This window comes from Sciurus carolinensis, chromosome X (genome assembly GCF_902686445.1).
Source record: "Sciurus carolinensis chromosome X, mSciCar1.2, whole genome shotgun sequence".
NCBI classification, from domain to species: Eukaryota; Metazoa; Chordata; class Mammalia; order Rodentia; family Sciuridae; genus Sciurus; species Sciurus carolinensis.
In genome coordinates this window covers 106,001,325-106,016,319 of record NC_062232.1, presented here as the reverse complement: position 1 = coordinate 106,016,319, position 14,995 = coordinate 106,001,325, and the positions used below count along the sequence as shown (strand labels likewise).

Genomic DNA, 14,995 nt, shown 5'->3' with positions numbered 1-14,995 from the left:
CAACATGTATCCCATTTGTTTACAATTAAAAAAATGCCTATTCACATTTTTTTAGTATTCTTAATGTATTATTTTGTTATTTACTATTTTGAAAATGTTGAGTTCATTGTATATTCAGGATGATAGTTCTTTGTTGATATATGTTTTCAGATATTTTCTGTAGGTAGCTTATCCTTTTCTCCAATTAACAGGGTCCTTTACAGAACACAAGCTCATAGTTTTGATGAAGTTCAATTTATCAGTTTTTCCTTTTATGGATCATGCTTTTTATGTCAAGTTTAAAGACTCTGCCTAGCCTTCTATCTCAAAGATTTTCTTCTAGATTTTTCCTAAAAGTTTTATGATTTTTTTGTTTTAAATTTAAGCATGTGATCCGTTTAGAGATAATTTTCTGTAAGACTGAGGTTTAGATTTAGGTTCACTTTTTGTTTATAGATATATAGTTTCTAAAGCACAATTTTCCTTCCTATATTAAACTGATTTTGTACCTACATTATCCATTCTGTTCCACTTATCAAAATATCTATCACACCACTAATATTTTTCTGTCTTAATTACTGTAGATGGATAAAAACTTTAATAAGGTGTAGAGTAATTACTCCCACATTATTCAAGATACTTTAGTTTTTCTCAGGCCTGTGCCTTTCCTTATAAATTTTAGTACAAGCTTGTCCGTATCTCAAAACATATTTTGCTGGAATTTTGAGAGGAATTGCATTAAACCAATATATCAACTTCAGGATTATTTAAATCTTTACTAAATTCTACCTTACAGTACATAAATGTGGTATTTATTTAGGTCTTAATTGTATTCATTCATTACTATTTTATAATTTTTAACATGGATTCTGTATATATTTTGGCAAGGGTATATGTAAATATTTCATTTCATCCATGTGATTTTAAATATCATGTTTTTAATTTATTTCTGCACCATTGGTGTACAGAAATAAAGCCGATTTCTACACACTGACCTTATATTCTATGAACTCACTTATTTTAGCAACTGTCTTTCTGGACTTCTTGAGATTTTTCTACATAAGCAATCATTGTATCTGGAATTAGAGAGTTTCATTTCTTTCCTTTCAGAAGTAATTTTATTTATTTCTTCTTCTGTTGTCTTACTAGACTGAGAAAAATTCTAGTTTTAGTTAAATTAAAGTGGTAAAAGCAGAACCCCTCACCTTGTTTTTAATCTTAGAGGTAAAGCATCTATTTCTCACCTTGAGATAAGAGGTTTACTTAAAGTTTTGGACATGTTCTTTTCAGAGTAGAGGGAATTCTTTTCTATTCCCAGGTATCTGAGACTTTTTATCATTAGGGAGAGTGGACTTTGTCAGATGATATTTCTATGTCTGGTGATTTATAATCATGTGATTTTTCTCCTTTCTACTGGTGACATGGTAGTTCACATTGCTTCATTTTTAAATATTGATTCAATTGTAAACACTTAGAATAAATGCAAATTGGTCTCTGTGTAATTTTTTTATAGAGTGCTGGATTAGATTTTCTAATGCTGTGCTGATGACTTCTACCATGGCCCGTATGTCTTCCCCAAAATCATATGTTGAAGCCCTTAAGCCCAATGTGACTACATTCAGAGACAGAGTCTTCAAGGCAGTAATTAAGGCTAAATAAGATTATTACGGTAGGATCCTAATCTGATTGAATTGGTGGCCTTATAAGAAGCAGAAAAGTATTTTTCTCTCCACCCTCACACACAAAAAAGAGGTCATGTGACCATGCTGTGAGAGGAAACTGTATAAGTCAAGAAAAGTCTAAAAGAAACCTACATTGCCATACCTTCCACTCTCCAGAATTGTGAGAAACAAATTTCTGTTGCTTAAACGACCTAAATGATGATATTTTGTTATGGCAGGCTGAGCAGACTAAGACACCTCCTTTTCATTTTCTGGAAAAGATTTATAAACTGGTGTTAATTCTTTAAAAGTTTAATAAAATTCTGCAGCGAAACTATCAGTGTATGGAGATCATATTTATGGGAAATTCTAAAATATTAATTTCCTTAATAGTTACAAAGAGACCTAAATTTTCTATTCACAATTGGGTAAATTGTAGTAGCTTGTATTTTTGAGAAATTCGTCCATTTCTTCTAAGTTGTTGAAATCTCATATGTAAAAGTTGACCAAAATATTTATTATTCCTTTGATGTTTGCATGGTCTTTAATGATGTGTTCTATTTCATTCTCATTTCTACTATTTTTACTAGGGGTGGTTTATCAGTATGACTGAATATTTTTGAAAATCTACTCTTTTTCATGATTTCCATTTTCCTATTTTCAATTTAACTAATTTCTACTTTTAACGTTTATTCTTTCCTGCTGCTTGCCTTCGGGTTATTTCACTCTTACTTTTCTAGTTTCCTGAAATGAGAACCTAGATTGTGATCTTTCCTTGTTTCTAATGTAAGCATTTTTTGCTATACATTTCCCTTTCAGCCCTGATTTACTTGTGTGTTATGTATTTTGATATATTCCATTTTCATTCTTACTTTTATGTATTTTTTTGCTTTTAAGTCTTTCTTCTTTCACCTACACATTATTTAGAAATTTATTATTTAGTGTTTAGAAATTTCCCTGCTTTGCTTCTGTCATTCTTTCCCTGTTTGATTCCGTTTTAGTCAGGTAATATACTCTATAAATTCAGTACCAAAATTTGTTGAGGTTGTTTTAGGTCCCAGTATATGATCTATATTTGATCTGTTTTTGTGAATATTCTTTGCTCACTTGAGGTGTCGAGGTTTCTCTCTCTCTTTTTTTTTTTTTTTTTGATACTAGAAATTTAACCCCCAGGTGTGCTTTACTACTGAGCTACATTCCCAACCCTATTTATTTATTCATTTTTTAATTTTTTTTTGTTGGTTTTGAGTTAGAGTCTCACTAATTTGCTGAGGTCCTTGCTAATTTACTGAAGTTGTTCTCAAACTTAAGATTCCCTGACCCATTCTCTCGAGTCACTGGAATTACACACATGTGCCACTACACCTCAATTCTTTGGTCTCTTGAATAAAATGTATATTCTGCTCTTGTTGAATGACATGTATTATATATGTTAATGAGGTCTGGTTGCTTGATGGGTTGCTAAATTCTTCTATATCTGTGCTTATTTTTATCTAGTGTTTATATCAATTGTTCAGTGGGGTGTTTTTGGTCTATTTTTCTTTTTAATTCCACCATTTTTAATGTATTTTCAGTTTCTCTTGTTTCTCACATACACATTTAGGATTATATGTTCCCTATGCAGCAATACCTCTAGTCCTATAAAATGATCCCAACTGACTCTAGAAATTGTCTTCACTCTGAAGTCTATTTCATCTGATATCAATAAAATCTCATCTGTTATTTATGATTAATATTTGCATTATATATTTTTCTATCATTTTATGCTCAGCCTATTTTTGTCATATTTGAAGCAGTACTTGTAGAAAGTATGTTTTGATAAGATTTTCTTTTAAATCCACTTTGACAATCTGTATCTACTAATTAAATTTTTTATTTATTTGGCCTTAGTGTTTCTTATTTACTAAAACATTCTTAATGCAAAATTTTACTTTCATTTTTCCTTATTTTTTATTAGTTCATTATAGTTATAAATAATTTTGAGGTTTATTTTGACACATTCATAAATGAATATAACATAGTTTTCTTGATTTCAATCCCCAGTACAGACCCTTTCCTTCATCTCTTCCCTCATTGTGATCCCCTTCCTATACTTGATTGGTCTTCCTTTTATTAATGAATTGCTTTTTTTAAAAATTGGTACACTGTAAAAAAAAAAAAATATATATATATATATATATATATATATATATGAAGTGGAATTCATTGTGATATAGTCATACATAGCATAGTTTGGTCAGCTTCATTCTTCAGATCCTCCCCTTTCTAATTCTTCCTCCTTCCCACTCAATCCCTTCCTCTCAACTCTACTATTCTCCTTTCTATTTTCGTAAGATCCCCTTTTTAAAAAACATTCTTATTTTTATCTAGCTTCCACATAAAAGAAATCATTTGGTCCTTGATGTTCTGAGTCTGGTTTATTTCACTTAGCATTATAGTCTCTAGTTTCACCTATTTGTGAGCAAAAGAAATAATTTTATTATTCTTTATGGCTAAATAAGCCTCCATTATTTATGGCTAAGTAAATCTCCATACCACATTTTATTTCTTCATTTATCTATTGATGAGCACTTTGACTGGTTCCATAATTTGGCTTTTGTGAGTTGCATTGCTATAAATATTGATGTGGTTGTATCACTATAGTATGCTGACTTCAGCACTTCTCGATAAATATCAAAGAGTGGGATAACAGGATCTTGTGGGAGTTTCATTTCCAGTCTTTTGTAGAATTTCCATACTGCTTTCCAAAGTAATTGTACTAATTTGCATTCCTACCAACAATGCATGAATTTACCTTTTCCCCATATCATTGCCACCATTTGTTGGTATATGTTTTTTTTTTTTTTTTTTTTTTTGCAGTATTGGGGATCGAACTCAGGGCCTTGTGCTTGCAAGGCAAGCACTCTACCAGCTGAGCTATCTCCCCAGCCCAGTATATGTATTCTTGATGACAACCGTTCTAACTGGAGTGAGATGAAATCTCAGTGTAGTTGTAATGGTTAATTTGAATTGTCTACCTGTTTGGATTAAAAGAGGCCAAAGAGCAGGAGGTTTCTGAGTGTTTCATTGACGGTGTGTCTAGGAATGTCTGACATGTGGGATAGCTAACTGAAGTGGAGACTCTTCCTAAGCATAGAGAGCACTGTCCAATAGGGTGGTGACTTGGATGGGATAAAGTGGGAAGAACAAGGAAGCAGCTGCAGATGCAAGCTCGATTCTTCTTGAACGGGTTCTCGTTTGCTGCTATGATCACCTGAGGACATCTCATTCCTTCACTCTTCCAAAACTGACTCTGCCAGTGTTCTCCAGGGAATTTCCATAAGCTTTTGGTCTTGGACTGGGGTAGCACTGTTGATCCTTCTTGTTTTGAGGTTTCAACTTCTTGGACTGGGCAGCTACTAATTCTTCCAGCTTTCCAGCCTACAGACAACAATTGTGGACTATCCAGCTTCTGGTCACGTAAGCCAATCTAATAAATTCCCTTTTTATAATCGTATTTCCTATTGAATCTTTTCCTCTAGAGAACCCTGAATAATACAGTAATTGGTAACAGAAGTGAGGTTGTTGCTGTAACTAACTTGACTATATGGTTCAGAAGCATTTTAAACTTTTTGGAATTGGTGGGAGGAATTTTAAAATGCTTAGTAGTGCAAGCTGGAAATGTATTAGGTTGCTGTAAGTGGAGCTTAATGACTAATTCTGGTGGGGGCTCAGAAACTAGAATGCTAATTGGACTCTGGATTGTGAAGAAAGGGCTCAAAAGTGTTTAGAAGAAGGAGGACAATTGAACTAGAGACCATTCGTATTATGTTCTGGCTGAGAAGTTAGCTGCATTTTGTTGGTGTCTTGAGACTTTCTATGAGACTGATTTTAAAAGTGATGGACTACTTACAATCTGGAGGAAGAAATCTTTAGGTAACATAGCATTCAGGTGGTGGCATGGATATTGCTAATGGCTGTTAGTCAAATTTATTTTGATATTCAGGAGCAAAAAGCAGAGTAGAAGTATTTGGAAAACCTGAACTCGAAAGGTGAAAATAAAACTGGGACTAAGGAAGCCCTAGTTGTTAAAGACATTACCTCCACTAAAGAAATGCTAAAGACTTTGCCCACAGACTGTAAGAAAGATGACCTGAGGGCATCTCAGGAGCTGGCAAGACCACACCCATCTCAAACTCAAGGGACTAAAGGTGAAAATTCTCTTGAGAAGAGATTAGTGAGGCACCCTTCTTGCACAAGGGGGCCTAGGAAATTTTCTCAACCTGCTCAGTCACCTAGACACTCGGTTGCTGCAGCAAGGGTCCTCAAAGGCTTGCCTACTTCTCTAAATGATAGTAGACTCTGGCATCAACTATGTGGTGCTGGTTCTGCAGAAACGCAGGATGCTGGAGTTAGGGGTTCAGGGAGGCTTCCACCAAGATTTCGGAGGAAGGCCTGGAAAACCAACAAAAGTGCAGCAGGGTTGGAGTCCCTAAGGTACCTGAAAAACCAAAATATGGAGATGTGCGGAGGAAAGCAAAGTTGCAATGGAGACCCCAGAGATTAAGAAATGCCAGTGATGTGGGACGTGGTCCTACGAAAGCTGTAGTAATCAAACAGAGAGAAGCCAACAGAAAGACCACTTGGACTGCAACCAACAAGGCCACAGGGACGGAGTGACACAAGCCCTTTGGAGAGAACATCATGATGCCATGTGCCCCAAATGCCAGACATGGAGCTATAGGACTTGTTTGTCCAGCTGGATTTCAGTCTTGTTTTGGTCCTATCCCTTCTTTCTATGCCTCTAATTTTGTGAATGAAATTGTTTATTCTGTACCATTATATATTGGATACTGGTAAGTTGCTTTTAATTTTACTGGTGCTCACAATGCAAGATTGCCTTGAACCTAAGAGACTATTTTGAACTTAAACTTTGAGCAATCTCAGAACTTTTGAGACTGTGGGGACTCTTGGGAACAGTCTAAATGTATTTTGCTTTGTCAGATAATGTGAGCTTTGGGGGCCAGGGGCAAAATGTTATGGTTTACATGTGATGTCCCCCAAAAGCTCACATATGAGACAATGCAAGAAGATTCAGAGGAGAAATGATTGGATTATAAGAGTCTTAACCCAATCCGTGAATTAATCTCCTGATAGGGATTAATCAAAAGGTAACTGAAGTGGTAGGGTGTGGCTAAAAGAAATGGGAATTGGGATATGACTTAAGGGTATATATTTTGTATCTGGTGAATGGAATCTTTCTCTCTGCTTCTTGATCATTATGTGAACTGCTTCCCTCTGCCACATTCTTCCACCATGATGTCATGCCTTAACTTGAGCCCTGAGGAATGAAGCCTGCTGTCTATAGATTGAGACCTCTGAAACTGTGAGCCCCTAAATAAACCTTTCCTCCTCTATAATTGTTCTGGTCAGGTCTTTTAGTCACAGTCAATGAAAAAGCTAAGTAAAACAGTAGGGTTTTTTTTCTTTTCTTCCTTTTTTTTTTTTTTTTTTTTTTTGGTACCATGCATTGAACCTAGGAGGTGCTTTACCACTGAGTCACATCCCCAGCCCTTTTTTTATATTTTATTTAGAGACAAGGTCTTGCTGAGTTGCTTAAGGCCTTGCTAAATTGCTTAAGGCCTTGCTAAGTTGCTGAGGTTGGCTTTGAACTCTCGATCTTCCTGCCTCATCCTGCCTCAGCCTCCCAAGCCACTGGACTTATAGGCGTGAGCCACTGTGCCTGCTTGAGTGTAGTTTTAATTTGCATTTCCCTGGTTGCTAAGGATGCTAAACATTTTTCATATATTTCTTAGGATTTTGTATATCTTCTTTTGAGAAATGTCAGTTTAGTTCATTTGCCCATTTATTTATTGGAGTATTTGTTGGGTTTTTTAATTAAGCATTTTGGTTTCTATAAAATATTTTTAAAATTGTCAATGGATCTTTTTTATTTTAGTTATTTATATGTGATGCTGAGTATCCAACCCAGGGCACCCCACATACCAGGCAAATGCTCTACCACTAAGCCACAGCTTCAGCCCCAAGCACTTTCATTTTTACATAATTATTTGGGATATTAATCACTTGTCAGAGAAGTACCTGGCAATGATTTTCTCCTATTCTATTGACTATCTCTTCATGTTCTTAATTATCTCCTTTTCTATAAAGAGGTTTTTGAATTTGAAGCCATCTCATTTATTCATTCTTGGTTTTATTTATTAAGCTTTAGGAGTCTTATTAAAGAAGTTGGTGACTTCACTGTTGTGTTGGTGTGCTGACCGTATGTTTTTTTCTAGTAGCTGCAGCATTTCTGGTCTAATTTCTAGGTCTTTGATCTACTTTGAATTGATTTTTGTGTAGGGTGGGACATAAGGCTCTAGTTTCATTATTCTACATATGGATACCTAGTTTTCTGAGCACCATTTGTTTATAAAGCAAATTTATTTATTTATTTTTCTTTAATGTATGTTCTACACACATGTATCAAGGAAAAAATTTATGTGAATTTGTCTCCTTGTCATATTATGTTTACACCATTTGTATTTAAGCTAACTTTTATATGTATTGATTTGTCAATTTCTTGTTTTCTCTTTTCCTTGTTTCTTTCTCCATTTCCTATGGGTTATTTGGGCCTAATTTTTTAGATTCTATCTTCATATTTTACAGTATTTTTATGTATCAGTTTGTATAGTTTCTTGATGATTAGTTTAGGTATTATTACATAGACACATAACATCATAGCATATTGTCGTCAATGTTTTATACAATAAATTAAGTGTATGACTCTTTCTTTCAATAAGGTCCCTTCACCTTCCCTACTTTTAAATATCATCTTCAATATTCCCTGTACATACATGTAGAACCATATCCGATTGTGTTATAATTTTTATGTATACCTTCAAGTATGACTTGAAACTCATGAAAATTAAGAAGGTTTCTTATGTTAATCACTTTCTTACCCATTTGGTTATTCTCTTTTCTTTCCTGAGATGAGAAGTCTTCTTTAACGATCACTTTTCTACTTGTGAAAGTTCCTTTAGCCACCCTTCAAGGTTGTTTTGCAACAATGAGTTCCTTTGTTTTCCTTTACGTGAGGATGTCTTTATTTACCTTCATTCCTGAAGTATTTGATATATAAAGAATTTATGGTTGATGCATGCATCTTTTCTTTCAGCACTTCCTTCTGATCTCTGTTGTTTCAGATAAGAAATTTACTGTTATTCAGTTTGGTTTTCCCCTATAGTTGTTATGCCATTTTTCTGTGTTTGTTTTGGATGGTTTCTTGGTGTTAGTTTACAGAATTTTATTTATCACATGTGTTGGTGTGGATTTATTTGGAATTGTTCTACTTGTGTAGCACACTATTTCTTGAGGAACAAAAATAGTTGTGCTTCCTCTATCCTTGCTCAGTCTCATTGGTGTAGGGTAGGAATGGAAGCTCCACTCCACACTGAGCCATACTGACACTAGTGAAGAAGATGAGGTGAAACATAGTGGTAATTAGCTCCTTCTCAAATCCTCTCATTAAATCTCATTGATGAGGTGTTGGTAGAGGCTTAACTTACCATTGAAACACATCAACATTATCCCTACCAGATAATCAGTGTATACTTCCAGCTTTGCCTCAGAGACAATGCAAGATCAGCTGCACACTTGACCCCAGTGAAATAGTGTGTGGCAAAGTGAGACGGGGAAGATCTTCTCCTGGTTTATTTTTCTGGAGAAGGGCATGTGTTGTCAAAAAAAGGTTTTGCATTGTTAGGCCTCCCTATTTCAGACCTTTTGCCTTGGTACAAAAGACTTTTCTTAGAGATGTTACCATTTGTACCCGTTGAGATTTCTGGGTTGGAGACTTCTTCAGCCTTCTGTCCAGGATATATAAGACACAATAAGAAAATCCAGGGAACTCTGATCCTGTCTTTGTTTGAACTCTGAGGTCCCAAGTCCATTTATCTTTTTTTCCCCATTTTTCATAGATTTCCTTTACTTGTTAGTTAGGCTGTGTCCAGGAGATTTTAAATTTTACAAGAGGACATGAAAGCAATTAGGGCTATTTTATGCTGATCGGAGTTGGAAGTCTCCCTTATTAAATCTCCATAATACTTTGCAGAGTTATGTCCACCTCTATGAACATAAGGACATGGCATTGTGACCTAGGGAAGGGAACTAAGTGTGTAAAGGGTGGCCATTATGCTATCTGTAATACCTCATCCCCCAGAACACAGATGCCATCTCCTTGATTTTGTGTGTCCTGAGTAATAGATATTCTCTTCTCCTGTGAAATATGAAAGAAAGATACAACACACAACTTTGTTTTTCAAAGCCAAATTGTGTTGGAGTCCAAACTGCACACAACTGGCTGGTAGACTCTCTAGGGTTGTTAACTTTTAAGGGTTCTTCTCTATGGGACCTTATTAGACTTTTGAGGCTTGCTTGGTCCTAGGAAAAAAGGAGATAGATATGTTTCTTAGTTTTTGTTTGCTATTGATTCTCCTATTGATCATTCTACTATAGGATAACATCACAGTGATTAACACTGATCCTTGCTAGTTTGTTTAGCTGCTGCTCTTGAAGAGCTTTGAGGTGGCCCTTTCAATCAGAATTACCACTGTTCATAGATGGAAACAATCCCTCACAGCTGCTCTTAGAGTTTCTGCTCCTGGCAAGCAACTTTTACAGATATTCCATTCCTATATTCTATTATTTGTGATGCTGCAAGGAAGTGTGGCTTATGAAAACTATATCACTAGCACAATATTTACTCATTTCTCCAAAATACAAGGACATCAAATATGGATTCATACTACTTGGGTTCACTTAATAATTCATTGTCTTTGGACAAAAATCATAAATTTTCCAAACTGCAATTTCCTCACACAAAATGTGGATCATATTAATAGTGGATTAAACAAGATAATATTTGAAACAGTTCTATAGCAATATTTGTTATTATAATTAGGCAGTAAAATTATAATAATAAAGTATACTAAGCTGTACATTTTCTAATACGCTGAGGGTACAATTTCCCTGCCTAGGGCACTTTTTTGCTTTAGGCTCAATTTGTCAAGATTTTCACAGTATTTGCCTGAAAACTTTCCATTTTCAGGGTAACCCTGAAGTACACTGCAGATGTTGATCTCCTATCTTCAACACATCCTACCTCCACATGGATGAGATCATAGATCAGTGTTTCTCAAAGAATGGTCCAGGTCATCTGCATTAAATTTTTAGGGTTAGAGTCAAGGCATACCCATATTTATTAAGCTGTCCCTGTGATTTTAATGTCCTACTAAAGTTCATGATCCTCTTCTCTACACTAGTTGTGTCTTTTCCATGTCTACTTCTGAGATTCTATTTATACTACATCCACCTGTGAAAACAAAAGGTAGCTCCTTCCCCAAGAAAGTTTCCTAATTTCTTGTTCACCATCACCAGCCTTTTCTAACACTTCTGTTGCCAAGGGATGAAATATATAGAGAAGAATCATATCTGTGGTGCAGAAAAGTGTTGGGGAGAATGGGGTATGCAGTTGCTGAAATGGAGTGGTGGGAAGGACCTATGGCTTGCACATGGAAATTGTGTATGTGAGTGAAATTACAAGAAGGACTGGGAAAGGAGAAAGAAAAAACAACCAAAGATTCAGGGATGGTTAGGGGAAAGAAAGCGGCATGGAAGTAGCTCCTACATTCTTCCCTGATTGGTCAGAAAAGTAAATTCATCCTCACATGCACTTGCTCAGCAAACTGGTTTTTGAGAAGGAAGATTGGGACATGTGCAGAGTTGATATCAGCCACCAGCTTCTCTGTGCTATGTACCAATCAGTGTGTAATTAAAATCTTTGTGTCTGAGTGTACTAGGTATGGTCCTGCTACTGGATTGGCTACTCTGAGGCAACAATGTGAGGTCTACTCTGACTTCCAAGAGTGAAAATTTGTGTTCTAAATCTCTATGGTCTCATCATTGTATACCCATGGTTGCCTCCTTCTGCAAAGTACTTTCTGTCTTTCTGTGCATGTGGAAATCCAGTTCATTCCCCAAGTCCCTGCCCCAAGGCCTAGTGGAGAGGGTGATCTGCCCAGCTGCCTGCAATGGCTGTGTTTAACTGATCGTCCCACCAATAGAAAGGAACGTGCCCACCCCCTGCACAATTTCACTTCACCTCCTCAGGATTGGAAGAAAGTAAACACCTCCCCCATCAGCACAGGTTCTGAAGCTGTGACCAACCAAGGGATTTTGAACATCATAGGCAGAACACAAGGGGAAAGGATCTGCATTTGGAAAGCACTCCTCAGAGAATTCTAGTGCAGGAGCTCAGATGCCTTAATTTGAGGAGGTGGGGGGGGGATATTTGGTTGAAATTGTTTAAGATACCACACCCGAAGGGTTGAGGAAGAAGGGACTTACAGAAAAGAAGGAGCAGGAAGGTGGGGGGTGCCCCTGCTTCTTAGAAACACCCCTTTGCTACCAATTTCAATGTCTAATGTCAGTTCAAGATTCTCACAGGATTATACCAAATGCTATTTGCTTCTTCCCGCAGATCATGGTCAAGGTTCCTTCTAATCCTGTACTTGACTATATTTTAGGTTTCAAATTTTATTCAAGTACAAATAAAATAGGTGATGAAACGCCATGTGTTCTGTACTGGGGGTTCTGGAGCAACACCCTCCAGAAATCTACCCACCTCCTCTGCTCCTCACCCTCTTACCCCTCCTCCTGTGACCTCCACCTGCAAGCCCAGCAAGTGCTATCCTATACTTTCCCTCCTCCTTCCCTCCCCCACCCTTCACTCCCCTGACCTCAGCCTCTCAAGCCCTTCCTCTCTTCACTCAGACTTTGCTGCTGCTTCCCAGACGACTACCACACTTTCCCCACCTCGCCCAGGTCCAGGCCACCAGTGCCAACCTCTCCACCACGCTGCACTGGTGTTCTGCTCCCTCCAGCCAAGAGTTCCTTGCATGGCCTCAACGCCATCATCTTTTTTGCTGCTGAAAACCGCGATTCAGTTCCTGGTGGTCGCCGCGGTCTCCTGGTCCTTGAAACCCTAAGCTCCCAGCTGAAACAGAGACTCCTCCACCTAAGCCTCCGATGCCATGCCAGCCACCTCTATGCCCGACAAGAGTACCACTCACAGTCGCCTCATCCCGTCTGGAGCCGCCTGTCCGCCGGCCATCATGGCCCAGCAGCGGACAGATAGCAAGAAGCGGGAAGCGCTTGCACTCGAGGTTGGTGTAGGAAGCTTTTCCTCTCAGGACTTGCTGACAGCAGGGCACAGAGAGGGGCCACTGCAGCCCAAGAAGCAGAAGCGGCCAGTCAGTCTTAACTCACTGGTGAATTATTACTTGAGGGGTCGCACAGCGGGTGCGTGGAGGGGCGCCTGGCTCCTGGGCTTCGAAGGCAAGCTGCACAGCTACACAGTGCAGAGGCTGCCTGAGTTGCTGATTGAGCGCTTGCTGTCCCTGGGCACCCTCAACAAGGTTTTCATTTCTCGGTGGCTGTGAACTCCAGGCAGGTGGCGTGTGGCACCAAGTTTAACAAACTCTTTGTGGTGGATGTGCAGTTGGGCCAGATCACACTCATATCCCTGATGAGGGACAGGCTGCCTGTCCTGACCCAGGATCAGCAGACCTGTGGTATCCATGCCATTGAACTAAATCCCTCCAAGATCTTTTTGGCTATAGGGGTGAAAATCCCAACAGCCTGGCGGTGTACCAGCTGCCCAACCTGGATCCCCTGTGCCTGGGCTACCACCATGGTCACAAAGACTGAATCTTCTCCATCACCTGGTTGAGTGATACTGTGCCTGTGAGTGGCTCCTGCAACAACACATGGCCCTGTGGCATGTGGAACCTGACACAAATGGCATCCTTGCCCAGCAAAACAACAGGAGGTTCACTGCATATGCCCACATCTATCCAAGGGACATAGAGGCCATCTCCAGGGCCAGCAGCACCTCTGGTAACCACAAAGTGTGGGCCCTGGCCTTCAGCAGCAAGAACCAGGAGCTGGAAGCAGTATCCCTGGATGGCTACTTCCACCTGTGCAAAGCGCAGAGCACCCTATCCAGGCTGCTGTCCATCAGGCTGCCTTACTGCCGAGAGAACGTGTGCCTGACCTACTGCGATGAATTGTCCCTGTACTCAGTGGGTTCTCAATCTCATGTATCCTTCTTGGATCTGCTCCAAGTCCACCAGAACATTCGGCCCTTGCGTTCCCAATATGGCAGCACAGGTGTGCACTCCTTGAGCTTCTACCAGCACATAGTCACTGTGGGCACAGGCCATGGCTCCCTGCTCTTCTATGACATTCATGCCCAGAAGTTCCTGGAAGAAAGGTCCTCAGCCAGCTCGGACTCCTTTCTGGGACCCACAGGGAGGAAGCTCAAACTCACCTGTGGCAGAGGTTGGCTCAACCACGATGAACTCTGGGTGAATTACTTTGGTGGGGTGGAGGAGTTCCCCAATGCACTCTACACTCACTGCTACAACTGGCCTGAGATGAAGCTCTTTGTGGCTGGGGGACCTCTCCCTTTGGCTCTCCATAGGCACCACGCAGGCTTCTGGAGTTAAGGCCTCATTTGCAAAGTGTGCAAATTTACATGTCATTTCAGGATAACTTTCCTTCTTCATGTTGCAGTTCTTTAGTTCTTTCTTTTGTCTTACAGGTGTAACTGGCCCAACTTCACCTATGAGGAGAGGGAGAGGGAGAGGTATAGGGTTTCTTTTTCTCTACATTCTCTTTAGCATTTGTTATTTTTTCCTTTTTGACTATACCCATTCTAAGTAGGATGAAATGGAATCTCAAGATTGTTTTTTAACTTACAATTCCTTAAGGGCTAAAGATATTGAAGATATCTTCAATGGCTGGAGATATTGATTTTGAGAGGAAGAAGCGAGGAGGCAGAGGATAGAGAGAAGGCAGAGGGAGAAGGAATCAAAACTTTAAAGCCAGGTGCTGGGGTACACACCTGTAATCTCAGTGGCTTGGGAGGCTGAGGCAGGAGGATCACAACTTCAAAGCCAGCCTCAGCAACTTCATGAGACCCTAAGCAACTTAGTGAGACCCTGTGTCTAAATAAAAATAAAAGGGCTGGAGATGTGGATCAGTGACTAAGTGCCCCCGGATTCAATTCCTCTTACCAAACCAAAAATAAAATAAAATGAAATAAAAAGTTGACCTTTAAGACTTTTCTGCATATTCCTTACATGATCTTCTCAACTTTTCATAAAAATAATTTTGTCTAATCCTTAGTTAACATTCTGTATTTGAGTGATTCACATATTCTGTCTGCATTAAGGAGATCCAATGGTGCTCTCACAATTATGTTTCTTTTCTTTTTTCTTCTCTTATTACCAGTATTAAAACAGTATTGTTTT

The 14,995-nt window shown here is 38.6% G+C and overlaps 1 pseudogene; it reads left to right on the top strand.

Moving 5' to 3' along the window:
• The first annotated feature begins 12,793 nt into the window (after positions 1 to 12,793).
• On the top strand, positions 12,794 to 14,188 carry LOC124972632 (DDB1- and CUL4-associated factor 12-like protein 2; annotated as a pseudogene).
• The last annotated feature ends 807 nt before the right edge of the window (positions 14,189 to 14,995 follow it).